Raw genomic sequence first — 14,087 nt, forward strand, 5'->3', positions numbered from 1 at the left:
GAAACATCTCAGCATTAAAATAACAAAGCTAACTGGCTATCTCTGTTATTCCCTAACTCTCACCTGGGTCAGCTTTCTTTTGTAGATCTTTCAGCTCCAGGTTACCTCTGAGGCCACATGTCCCTGGTGGACCAGGCTCTCCACCTGCAGGATGTTGAACCCACAACCTTTTCCACCAAACAGACAAAGACTCCCACATACCCCTTGGGCTTAGTTCTTATACGAGTTCTTATACTCGTACTTCTCAGGATGCAGGTGACTCTACTTGTTTAAACTGTCCAATCAGAAACTCTTGGGGACAGAACCTTCCGGAAGTGGGGCCCTCTTAGTTCTTGCCCTCCCCATTGGAGGTCCACAGCTGCATTCCATCCTTGATGGGCGCCTTTCTGTCTGCACAGGTGCTACATCATCACCTTCCATTGAGTTGTTAATTCCATTGGCTGTTGTTACTCGCATCCTTGCAGCTAGGAACTGCAAGCCACTTCTCTGTTACTGGTTTACTTTGGTTCAGGCTCCACATGCTGCTAGGCCTAAACTGTACATATTCCTGACAAGGAGTACTTTGGTCAAAACCCGCAACTGTTAGTGGGTCGTCCCCCCCAGCCTCCTTTCTATCTACCTGCTGTCCTCACTGCAGCTCTCTTTGCTTCCTCATTGTCTCTCCTGGCCTTTCAAAAAGGAGTACCCCCTACCCCTGTCCTGCCACTCCCTAACCCTCCTCTCTTGCCAGTTGGCCTGGAAAGAAAGGAAGGGGGCAGACGACACCACCCCAGCCCAATCACGGCTGCTCCCTTGCCCACTCCTCTTGCCCACCCAGTTCTTGAAGGTGGGTCCCATCCTGCAGGTCAGGTTCTGAATATCTGGCTAGTTGAAAACTAAATTGCTTGAGATAACTTGAGATAGTGTTCTGACTTGCAATTTTTTAACGACTGCAACAACAACAAAAGCCACCCCCCCCCCCGAAAGGCTGTTAGGTCTGTAGTAACAGTGAGAACGTTGGCCCTTAGCGGCAGTCTCCTGAAAGGCTCGCATCCCTCCTTGAGCTGCCCCAGTGCTAGTTCCTGGGGGAGGTCTCAAATTGGGAGCAGCCCCAGGCACAGAAATGATCACTTGCAGCCCTATAGCTTATTTGGTGGTGGTTTCTGCATTGGGAAGCAGGGCTGCTGGTGAGAGAGGATTTCTGCTGGGGGGCATGTGTTGGACCCCATTAATCTAGCACCTCTTTGTCCTTGAGATTTCTTTCCTTTACCTTTCCTCCTTCCAGGTTTTATCCTGTCATTAATTTTAATTGCTGGAGAAACCTGTCGGAGGATGAGAGCCAAATGCCATTAGAAGGCTCCTAGTGTAACTTCACAGGCTGTGCCTTCTTTCAACCCTGCAATGCCCCACTTCTCAGTGCGGAGCTGGGAAGGATCACACCGGCTATCTTGTTTTCCCTGCTCTTGTGACTCACTGGCTCAGTGACCTGGTGCCAGTCTCCGAAACTCTCTCTCTCTCTGCTTTGGCAAATGCATCAGCCAGGAACTCCCCTTTGCCCTCTGAAACCTCTCAATCTACTCAATTTTATATGACAAAATCAAATCTAAGTAAGTACATCAAAAGTTTACAATAAGTTTAAAAATGTAAAGAGCAACCCTCCGAACCCTCCCAAGCAGTTGCTTGGAAAAAAATTCCCTCCCCCAAAAATTCATCCCAAAAGCTGAAATCGTATCAACTCTTACCTGGGAGTAAACCCCATTGATGATCATTGTTAAAAGCATAGACATAGTATGTCTGTTAAAAATGCAGATCTGTAACATTTCCCCAAATGCAGTCTAACAACAACAACAACAACAACAACAACAACAACAACAACAACTAGGTATTTATATACCGCCTTTCTGGTCATCGGATTATTCCTCTGACTTTATTCAAGGTGGCTTACATGGACAGGCGTTTCTAAATCCCTCAAGGGGATTTTTACAATCATAGAGGTTCTCTCTTTCAAGAACCAACCACAGTTCAGAATGGATCTTCCTGGTTTGGTCTCACTTCTGGCCTCCAGTTCTCCCACGCAGGCTGACAAGCAGCTCCATCTCTCACATGGAGGGCAGCCAAGACGCTTCTTGCTCACACCAAGAGCAGGTGGAATCACTCAGCTAGGCTTGTCAGCTGCTTCATTAAAACCTAATATATTAAAAATCAAATACACATGGAAATGAATGGGGGGGGACCCACCTGAAATTGGCTCGTGACCCACAGTTTGAGAAACACTGCTCTAAAAGATTCAAATATTAAACTCACTTATCAGTGTCAAACCCAGGTATAAAATATTTGGAGAATATTCAATGTGTCATTGAGTGTTGAAGACCGTGCCTAGAGAAGACTCAATCTCAACATGCACCAAGGACAATTTCGGGGAGCAAACGCATCTCGGCTGTAATTAGATCCTCTTTTTCAAAAAATCTTTGGAAACAAACAAGGCAGTATTACAGAAGGGAGCAAAATTGACACTGAGACAGAAAAATGCTTGGTAAGACTGTCAGTATTGGTTTTGGTTTAAATTAAGATTTGCAAATCCATATTTAATTAGACAGTTATTGGACAGCATGCTAAGTAAACAGCAACTAATTATTAAACATGGGATTTGTTGAAGTATAATAGATATGCATAAAACTCCTATTTGTTAAACCTGAGTAAACAAGTTTTAAATAATCAGTTATTTGTCCAACCCTCAGGAATTAGGAAAATAGTTTTTTTAAAAAGTTCCTGTGCAGTCATTGCCTCGGAGTGATGGTCTTTTTATTTTCCCCATGCAATCCTTTGTTAATGGAAGATGACCCAGCAGTACTTCTGCGCTCATTCATACTGCAATCATTAGAAAAGAACGATGGTAATGTATATATGTAGAACAAGTTATTCTTCTTGGCACTAGCCTGGGATGGAGTTGGAAAACACAGCCAATGAACCTGGAGGCAATAAATTCAGGATCTTTTTAATTTACCACCTCAATGAACACTTCGCTTAAAAAAAAAAATCTGGAAATTGAAAATAACACGAACACAGCCAAAAAAGACCGACTTTTTCATGAAGTATCCCCTCCATTGCTGAAGGGGGGGGTTGAGAAGTCATAGTTCCGAACGCTGATGGTTTAGACTAGTGTTTCTCATTGGGTTGGGACCCACTAAGTGGGTCGTGTGCCATTTTCAAGTGGGTCCCCGTTCATTTCAATGTGCATGTGGTTTTTCATAGACGTGATGCTGGACCCGTGATTTTCAACCTTCCTCATTTCACAGCACACTGACAAAGTGCTAAAATTGTCAAGGCACCCCATTGGTTTTTTGACAATTGACAAGGCACACCATGCTGTTGGTGGGGGGCTCACATCCCCCAATGGACCTACTAATAGACCTACTAATACGGAACCCTCCCTCAAGCTTCCGTGGCACACCTGCAGACCATTTGCGGCACACCAGTGGTTGAAAATGGCTGTGCTGTATTTATTACATTTTTATACTGCCCTTCCTCCAGAGGGCAGTGTACGCCGCTGCTCCCCTCCTTTTGTCCTCACAACAACCCTGTGAGGTAGGCGAGGTTGAGAGAAAGTGACTGGCCTTGTGAGAAAGAGAAAGTGAGAAATTAAATGAGGTTAGTAGTCTTAGGGGAAGGTGATTTTTCTCAGGAGAGGGTGACAATGGGTGCGCAGGGGGGCAATTAAGGTGCTGTCAGGTCTCAAGGAATGAACATGTCTGAAGTGGGCCACTGTGAGATACAGGAAGCTGGACTAGGTGGGCCTACGGCCTGATCCAGTGGGGCTGTTCTTATGTTCTTAACTACAATTCCCAGGAGGCCTTGCAGGTCTCTTGTTGTCTGGTGTGCTCCCTGGGGCATTTGGTGGGCCGCTGTGAGATACAGGAAGCTGGACTAGATGGGCCTATGGCCTGATCCAGTGGGGCTGTTCTTATGTTCTTAACTACAATTCCCAGGAAGCCTTGCAGGTCTCTTGTTGTCTGGTGTGCTCCCTGGGGCATTTGGTGGGCCGCTGTGAGATACAGGAAGCTGGACTAGATGGGCCTACGGCCTGATCCAGTGGGGCTGTTCTTATGTTCTTAACTACAATTCCCAGGAAGCCTTGCAGGTCTCTTGTTGTCTGGTGTGCTCCCTGGGGCATTTGGTGGGCCGCTGTGAGATACAGGAAGCTGGACTAGATGGGCCTACGGCCTGATCCAGTGGGGCTGTTCTTATGTTCTTAACTACAATTCCCAGGAAGCCTTGCAGGTCTCTTGTTATCTGGTGTGCTCCCTGGGGCATTTGGTGGGCCACTGTGAGATACAGGAAGCTGGACTAGATGGGCCTATGGCCTGATCCAGTGGGGCTGTTCCTATGTTCTTAACTACAATTCCCAGGAAGCCTTGCAGGTCTCTTGTTATCTGGTGTGCTCCCTGGGGCATTTGGTGGGCCGCTGTGAGATACAGGAAGCTGGACTAGATGGGCCTACGGCCTGGTCCAGTGGGGCTGTTCTTATGTTCTTAACTACAATTCCCAGGAGGCCTTGCAGGTCTCTTGTTATCTGGTGTGCTCCCTGGGGCATTGGGTGGGCCGCTGTGAGATACAGGAAGCTGGACTAGATGGGCCTATGGCCTGGTCCAGTGGGGCTGTTCTTATGTTCTTAACTACAATTCCCAGGAGGCCTTGCAGGTCTCTTGTTATCTGGTGCGCTCCCTGGGGCATTTGGTGGGCCGCTGTGAGATACAGGAAGCTGGACTAGATGGGCCTATGGCCTGATCCAGTGGGGCTGTTCTTATGTTCTTATGGCCCAAGGTCACCCAGGAAGCTTCGTGGCTGAGGGGGGATTTGAACCTGGATATTCCAGGTCTGAGTCCACCTCCCAAACCACTACACCACTAATGACATCACTTCGGGTGGGTCCTGACAAATTGCCATTCTAAAAAGTGGGCCTCATTGCTAAAAAAGTTTGAGAACTACTGGTTTAGACATTCAGCAGAATTAAGCCACTTTTCCTGGACTGTACCACTTTTGCCTGGACTGCACCACTTTCCATTCTTGGGGTGACAATGGATCTTCACGGAAGATTGAAGTGGATCTTAATGGACTCTTTACCTTCTTTCCTGATGTGCTAACTTTTCAAAAGTTGGGCAGTGGCAAAGCTATGGTGGGGGCGTGGCACGTTAAGTACTGCAGGCACCGCAATGTGTTGTGTAAATGGCCCCCCCCCCACTCGCTGACAGAGCCATTCCAGACAGCAACGGCAATGCACAGAAGATGCTGTTTGGTTCAGTGGGTGCCTGTGCATCGTCACAGGAATGGCACTGATGGCTAGTGGGGGGCGCATTGCGAGGCCTGCAGTACTTACCAGGCCGCCCCCTGCAGCTATGCCACTGGGGTAGGGAGAGTCCTCCGCCCCCAATGGGGGGATCTTTCAAAACATACAACACTCTCCGCCTCTCCCCCCTCCAACACAGCATGAGTTGGTGCAGTCTAGGAAAAGCCTGTTGATTTTGCTGAATGTAAGAATGAATTTATATAGTTTATTGCTCCGTGATTTTAAAAAGACTCCCCTCAGTTCATCTCCAGCTGAAAGGCCACTTTACGATTTGACAAAATAAATACATGTTGTCCAAAGCATCAGTAACTAAAATGAACCTCTCAAAATCAATATAGAACAGATCGTTTTATATTTGCCTGTCTATCTGTCTGGAAATGCACACAATTGCCTGATCTTGTCTGATCTCGGAAGCTAAGCAGGGTCAGGCCTGGTTAGTACTTGGATGGGAGACCGCCTGGGAATACCGGGTGCTGTAGGCTTATACCATAGTCTTTCCATGCCCGATCTCGTCTGATCTCGGAAGCTAAGCAGCGTCAGGCCTGGTTAGTACTTGGATGGGAGATCGCCTGGGAATACCGGGTGCTGTAGGCTTATACCATAGTCTTTCGAGACTGAAGGTTGCCAACCATCTCCCTATACTGAACACTATCTCCCGATCTCGTCTGATCTCGGAAGGTAAGCAGGGTCAGGCCTGGTTAGTACTTGGATGGGAGACCGCCTGGGAATACCGGGTGCTGTAGGCTTATACCAGAGTCTTTCGAGACTGAAGGTTGCCAACCATCTCCCTATACTGAACACTATCTCCCGATCTCGTCTGATCTTGGAAGCTAAGCAGGGTCAGGCCTGGTTAGTACTTGGATGGGAGACCGCCTGGGAATACCGGGTGCTGTAGGCTTATACCATAGTCTTTCGAGACTGAAGGTTGCCAACCAATAATAACCAGCTCGCTCAAAGCACTATGTGGAGTTCAGTCTCTCCCCCCTCCCTGTCATTTTGTTTTGGTGCTGAAGGAGTTGGCTTGAAGAGCTCAGGTAGACTCTTTATGGCTGTTACTCAGACTGAGGAACCGGACCCTGGACCGGAGCAAGGGTTCTGTAGAACCAGCTGGGCTCCTGCTGGGCTCCTGAGGTTGGATGGGAAGAGGTGCAATACCGGTTCTGACCATTTCAGGAGGGGCACTGAGGCAAACCAGAGATCAGGCCAATAGCTCTGGATGGTGGTGGTGCAGGGAGTAGAGCAACAGAGCCCAGCTGCCAAGGTCTCTGGCATGAGACTCACAGCATCTTAAAGGGGGCATTATAGCTCAACCCTACTTGAAACTCCCCAAGGGAGTGAGAGATGAGGCAACAGTGGTGCTTCCTGCCTGCTTGCCCCCAACCCTATCATTTCTCCCTGCCTCTGGCCTCACTTGCTGTAACACAGCCTGTCTCCATGCAAAGAGAGACACCTTCAGGATGGTATGTTCCATCTATCTGCACGCAATGGAAGTCCTTCCAAAGCATACCCTTTTCTAATTACAGGTGCCCCCCCCCCCCAGTATCCACAGATCTGCCCCCCTGCACGCCCCAGCCCATTAATTTGTTTTTGTTCCTACTGGTAACGCCAAAGCTAAATGCATCCTCAGTTCACTGTAAGCATGATTTCTTCTTTATCCAGTGTGTAATTAGTCTGTGGAACTCCTTGCTGCAGGATGTGCTGGTGGCCTAGATGCCTTTCAAAGGGGATTGGGCAGACTTCTGGAGGAAAAGTCCATCACAGGTTACAAGCCATGATGGGTATGTGCAAACCTCCTGGTGTTAAAAGGAGGCTACCTCAGAATGCCATGTGTAGGGGAGTGGCACCAAGATGCAGCCACCTGGCTCTGTCCTCTCACAACAGCTTTGTCGGTGTCCCATTCAACTTTCAACCAGGACCACTCCTGCTTAGCATTCTTCAGATAACTTTCAGCTCAACCACCAGACCGTCTACCCATCATTAGAATTATTGTCACGTCATAATGCATCAGTAGTATATTGTCATATGGGTTTTGAGTTGCCCAAGTCCACAGTTTAAGGGCTTTATCTTCTGTAAGATCAATTATATTTAAAACCACTGAAGGGAGAGGGGTGGGTTGTTTGTACAATGGGGCCAGCTTGCTCTGAGGGCGCTGTGATGTGGCTTTCAGGTAACAGGCTCACACCCAGCGGATCACCGCTTAGGAAAACCCACAAAATCTTTTTGTGTGTGGTTCTTTCCCCCCTAAACTGTGCTGAGTGTTTTAAGACTTTGTAAGCTTGATTGTCCTTGGATTTCCAAGGGTGACATGTAGGGAGGTCACTGAACCTGCAGAAATGAGATGAGTGGATTTTTTTTGTGTCCAATCCTGGTGAAAATGCAATTGGAAATAGATATTTTCCCTGACACTTTTGCACAGCGCTAGACCTGTGGTGAAGTTATTAACTTCTAACCTGTCCTCTGCCGAAAGGCCCTAGGCAGGCAGAGAAGAATGGTTAAAAGCAATTAATTGTAGCGGTCACCCCTTTTGCTCTGTGGTCCACCCCTCTTGCTTTCGGAAGCTTGAATCATGGCAGCCATATCGTGCTCGAGGACCCTTTGGAAGCTTCAGCAGGTAATACTTACAAGAGGACGCTCCCAAAAAACTGTTCTTGGAGCAATTGCTTGAGTTGTGGGCTTGAAATATTTTATGCCCCCGGGAGTATTGATGCGCAGTGCCAAGGATGTGCAGCTGAGGACTATAGAAAGCTGTTGAAATCATGGTGTGGTGCTTTGTTTCATGAGCACTCTGATTTATGGGAGGCAGGTTATGGGGTGTAGCCCTGTAAATGTTTCTATAAGGTGATGGGGAACGGCTTCCTTCCTCCCATGCTGGGTTTATCACCGGGTTTGACGGGAGGTTTAAGGCTTTCAATGCTGTGCTTCGGATCTATTCCAGAGAGTTTATTTATTATTTCCTAAAAAAAGATGATGCTTTTTATCATTCTGCATCAATATTGGTAGGCAGCCCAACAGAATGCCTGCCAATATCAAATGTCAATTACAAGGCTGGTAGATAGAGGAGTTATTTGGCTAGGGCAGTGGTTCCCAAACTTTTTTGACTGGTGGCTCACTATTGGGCCATTGGCTGTGGCCCCACATTAGGGCTACAATCCTATACCTTGTATAGGGTGAGGGTGAGTTTGGAGGAATAATACCATCATGTTGTATATCAATCAATGTGTAATTTCATGCAGAATGTGATGAAACAAACTACGTTGAAATACCTTTATTCTATCTAAAGGTACAGCCAAAAAACCAGTGGGGGCGGGGCAATGGTAGATCACCATGGCCACCACCTAGAGTGTTGCCCTGCCCACTGCAAGGGGGTGACGCACTGGCCTCCCGCACCGGGTGACGCAAACCCTAGTGACGCCACTGCCCTTGGATCCCAGCCAAGGCAACAGTTAAGTTTTCCCCTAGGGAAATAATTAAATCTCTTCTCTTCTTTGAGCACTTGTTTCCTTACTTAAAAAAAAAAAAGAATTTCAAAATACACTCTATTTAAAATTAAAATGACGGCCTTTATCTGTTGGAGAGCTGTTCTTTGCTTGACACAGAATGAGGCGGTAGGATTCTGGGCTGTACCACTTAGACTAAAGGGAGGCTCCAAGCACCCTTTTTCTGCTTCCTCCCATTTAACAAGCTGTTTGCATTATTATTTTTAAAGACACTTTCGTCCTGCAGTCTTAAAGGGGTACCGTCCAATCTTTTGCCACCTCTGTCTGTGCCGTGAGCACAATGGCTCCAAGTGACAGAGAGCAAAGACTAAATGAATATGACATGATTCATATTTCATCGAGCACATTTTGGGATCCAGGCCAATGCTGGATTCTTTAATGCAGAATTAAAAATAGGAGGCTTAATTCTTTCCCTGCTAACCCTTCTGCTTCGTCTTCAACTGTGGCAGGACAGATGTAGTCGACTGTGAGCATTTGTAAATAAGTGGAAGCTGGGCGATCCTTCTTGGCCAGTAACGATCAGAGTATTTGCTACTATTTTTTTTTTCCAGCAATACATTTATTAGCTGCCCTTCCAAGGCTTAAAGGCCAAAATGACATTTCAGATGGGATCTGAATGTCATGTAACTACAGAGGTCTCAGCTGCTGCTTTTAAGAACATGAAGGGCCCATCTAGTCCAGCTTCCTGCATCTCACAGGCGCCCACTGGATGCCTCAGAATGCATCACAAGATAATTGCTGCTCCTCCCCTACATATGGCATTCTATTTACCCTCGAATGCCCCCCCCCAGTGAAGACACCAGCCTGAGGCTTGGGTTTAACATGGGCCACTTTATTAAACACAAGTGATCAGTTTTTGAAACATGAAACCTACTGAACACACCATCCCTCCCTTGCCATTCTGGGGTAGGCAAGAAAACCGCCACCCATGGCCAATTCTGATGACAGCAAAAAATTCCTCCCTGGACCTTAGGATGAGTGACTAGCTAATCTCAGACTGTAAATACCAATCATGGCTTGTAACCTGTGATGGAGTTTGCCTCCAGAAATCAGTCCAGTTCCCTTTTAAGGGCATCTAGGCCGGACACCATCACCACATCCTGTGGCAAGGAGTTCCACAGATGAATTACATGCTGGGTCTTTACCCAGCATGTATTTTGTGTTGTCTGTTTAACTCCCGACACTCAATTTCAGTGGATGTCCTCTAGTTCTGGTGTTGTAGGAGAGGGAAAAGAATGCTCTTCTAGCCACTCTATCCATCCCCTGCATAATTTTATATGTCTCGATCGTGTGTCCTGTCCCCCCCAGGTGCCTCTTTTCTAGACTGAACAGCATCAAAAGCTGTAGACTTTTCTCATAAGGAAGGTGCCCCAACCCAGTAATAATTTTGGTCATTCTCTTCTGCACCTGTTCCATTTCCGCTATGTCCTTTTTGAGATGTGGCAACCAGTGTTGGAAAGTTGGTTAGAATTTGGGCCTCAGTGTTTTAATTGGACCCCAATTGTCCATCCCTCCCAGTATAGATTTCCAAACCGCCTATTTGGGTTGGTGAGCTCTTCAAGAGTTGCATGATTCATCATAAAAATTTGATTTTGAGTAGACTGCAAGCCAGCTCATTAGAAGATTGAATAATGGGAAAGAGACAGTGGCAAATTGATTTTTCTGGCATAATGAAAGCTGACAACAAGAAATTAAACATATCTAACTTTATAATAAAGTGCTGGATCGATAATAGCTCTGAACTGCCTGTCCCATTTTTTCTAATTATACTAGCAAGCATGAATATGCTTATTAGTGAGAAGGAACACAATGTCTAAATGGAAGGGGAGATGGAACAAAGGCGGAAATTGGCATGGCATGGAAATACACAAATGCCCCCCCCCAAAAAACCCTCCCCCCACAAAAACCTCAAACCCAAATGCAGGGGCTGAGAATCTTCTTTGCTTCCCATTCATAGTGCCTCTGAATTTCTATTAAATGTATAATTAGGGACACAAAGTTTGTTCAATGGAAGGGCCTGTGAATTAAAATGGACTCAGAATTAATGCCTCAGAGAAATGAACAGACGTTTGTTTAGAGGTGGCCTACTGTGGCTCAAAGTTGTGAGTTCAGTTCTAGCCTTTGCCATGAGCTTATTAGGTAAGTCACTTTCTCTCAACCCCCTTCCCCCCTATCTGCAACATGGGAAAATTGTTCTTACCTCTCAGAGTTGTTCTAAGTCCTGCATCAAGGTGATAACCTGGGAAATGTTTTGTTGGTTCACTCAGAAAACATTGGACAAATGCTAATGGTTATGATCTAAGATAGTGTTTCTCAAACTGTGGGTTGGGACCCACTAGGTGGGTCGTGAGCCAATTTCAGGTGGGTCCCCATTCATTTCAATATTTTATTTTTAGACTTGATGCTACCATGGTATGTGACTGCATCTGGGGAAATGTTACAAACCTGTATTTTTAACAAGCTACTATGTATATTCTTTTAGCAATGATAGCCAATGGGACTTACTCCTGGGTAAGTGTGGGTAGGATTGCGACCTATGATTGTTAAAATTTTTCCTGCTTGATGATGTCACTTCTGGTCATGATATCACTTCAGGTGGGTCCTGACAGGTTCTCATTCTAAAAAGTGGGTCCCGATGCTAAATGTGTGAGAACTTCTGATCTAAGAAAAAGACAGTGATTCTGAAGCAGTGGTTCCCAATCTTTAGGAAGCCGTGGACCACTGGGCTAAAAATTGGAATTGTTGTGGGCCACATGCTGCTGGGGGGGGGGTCAGTCCTCTCTGGTGGCCCATCTCCCAAGGGCTCCCCCATGGACTCTCAGAAAGGATGGAGATTGGACTGCCCACAGCCACAGCTGACACTTCAGTGGTTGTGGCTTTAGGAAGTCCATTCTCTGCCCTCATTGGTGGTCCATGGGAGATTTCTTGCTTGGTGAGACATGGGAAGTGTTCAAAGGTGATTTTTTTTCTGGAGACCTCATGGACCACTTCTCAGGATCTCACGGACCATTTGTGGTCCATGGATCACAGGTTGGGAAACAGTGTTCTAAAGGGAAACAAAGTAGGATTTGTCTTTTAAATGACACACACCTTTGTTTCCTCTCTCTCTCTCTCTCTCTCTGGAATGCCTCTTTTAAAATGGTGCTTGCCAGAGAAGTGGGTAGGGTGGATGCTGCAATCCTGCTCTCCAGGGCTTAGGAGAGGGGGGTAAAGGGGGTAATTTGTACCCGGGCCCAGTGTCAAAAGGGGGGCCCAGGAGCCAAAAGGGGGGGCACAGAAATTTCCTGGGATCTGACATTTTCCTATCCACTCAGACTTGTTGCCCGTATGGGATGCTGGGGACAATACCATGACTGGGGGCACTACTGATGCCACCTGGGTGGGTAGACCTGGGCTCCAAAGACTTTTCCAGCTGTCTCTACCCTCCCCCCACCCTGCTTCGCCCCTAGTCTGCTCGCCCATCACCACCCTCCTCCACTCTGTTTCACCCCTCCTCCTTTGCAAAGGGGCCCAAAAGAAACTTTGTACCCTGATAAAAATCCTCTCCGAGGCCCTGCCGCTCTCTCTTCTCTGCTTTTCCTTCCATTTTCCTAGAACAATTGGAAAAGGATGATGCCACTTTACCACTATGACCTCTTCCCTCCTCCACTGCCCAGCTACCCCTAAAGCAAGGAGGGATGGAGATTGCTGCGAGCGGAGAAGGACTCTTCCATTGCCTTCATCCCTCCACATCCACCTGTTTTGGAAGCGGCCAGAGGAGGAAGAGGAAGGAGGTGGAGATGGAGGAGGTAAAGGGAGTGGGAATGTCTCTGTGTTAGCATGCATGCTTTAAAGAAGAGGGGCTAATATTTGGGTGCTGGTCACAGAAATTGGTATATCTGGTCTAAGAGCAGTGTAGGCTTCTGCCTGAAGCCGTCTTGGCCCTGGTTGTGTGAAGTTTCTGTGCTGTGAGAAAGCAGGTCATTCAAGAGCTGAGAAGCACTATGTTATCTGAAGATACTGGGACCAGCGTGCTCTCTGGGTGGCAGATTTTTTTCTCAGCATCCCTGCCCAATTGGCCATGGGTAGCTTGATTGCTTGATGATGCACTGGAGCTGTGGATTCTGTAAGGGCTATGCTGTGAGCAAGTGGCTTGCTTTGTTATGGTTCCATGATCTCATTGGCTGCTGAGTGGAATCCAGGTATAAAGACTACCCCTTCGCCACATGCCTTCAGGATGGACACCTACTTAGACAGATATAGTTTTGTAGGATGAAGACCAGTCCAGGCAATGTAAATTCTGCCCTTTTGGTGAGTTATCCTTTTGTATGTTAGAAGTTAGCTTTTTATTTTTTATTTTAAGCTGCTGTATTCTGTCCATGCTCTGTGTCCATGCCAGAGAGATGGCCATCATGAAAGTGCTATAAAGCACTTCATGGTAGCCAGGAAGAGGGAGGGAGGTGCCAGTGTGATTGAAAACCAGAAGTGGGTTCCAATTGCTATTTTTAGTCATCCTGAGGTTTGCGGATAGTGGCGTCGCTAGAGAGGTGTACGGGGTGCGGTCCACACCGGGTGACACGCAAAGGAGGGGGTGACACCACTACTGGCCAAAAATTTTTAAATCTTGGTATTTTTGAATACCATCATGTTATATATCAATCAATGTGTACTTTCATGCAGAATGCAATGAAACAAACCACGTTGAACTATCTCTATGCTATCAAAAGTTAGAGCCAAAAAAAAACAGAAGGAGCAGGGCAATTGCTTGGGGTGTTTTTGTGCCCACTGCATGGGAGGAGGTCAGCACGAGTTGATGCAGTCCCTAGTGATGTTACTGCTTGGGGAGCCCTGCAGACATCTGGTTGGTCATTATGCAAAAGGGGACGTTCAACTAAAGAGCCCTTTGGCCTGATCCAGTTGGGCTCATCTTATGTTCTTAGCCCAAGCATAGAGAAAATGAAATGGGGTGTTTATATAACCCCCCTTTAAAAATCATACAGGAACTTAAGGGAACCCAGAGCGATGCAGCACTAGTTTTTAAGCTCTGCAACCTTAGGTAAAGAACACCAAAAGAAAGAAACAAAAAAATAATGTTACAATTCTCTCCACCCCCACCCCAAAATGTCAGAAAGGAATGCAGTATTTTAGAATTTCTAAGTCGTATTAGGTCTGGCTTGTTCATTTCTGAAACATGATGGAACTCATTTGTTTTCTTTAGCATAAAACTTTTTGGAGAAATGAAATATCCCTGGATTACTGGTGACATTTCTTTGCCGTAAAACCTCTTC

The 14,087-nt window shown here is 46.7% G+C and overlaps 2 pseudogenes; both read left to right on the plus strand.

Moving 5' to 3' along the window:
- Positions 1–5,946: 5,946 nt before the first annotated feature.
- LOC136633739 (5S ribosomal RNA) lies at positions 5,947–6,069 on the plus strand (annotated as a pseudogene).
- A 29-nt stretch (positions 6,070–6,098) lies between these two features.
- LOC136633887 (5S ribosomal RNA) lies at positions 6,099–6,221 on the plus strand (annotated as a pseudogene).
- The last annotated feature ends 7,866 nt before the right edge of the window (positions 6,222–14,087 follow it).

This window comes from Tiliqua scincoides, chromosome 13 (genome assembly GCF_035046505.1).
Source record: "Tiliqua scincoides isolate rTilSci1 chromosome 13, rTilSci1.hap2, whole genome shotgun sequence".
NCBI classification, from domain to species: Eukaryota; Metazoa; Chordata; class Lepidosauria; order Squamata; family Scincidae; genus Tiliqua; species Tiliqua scincoides.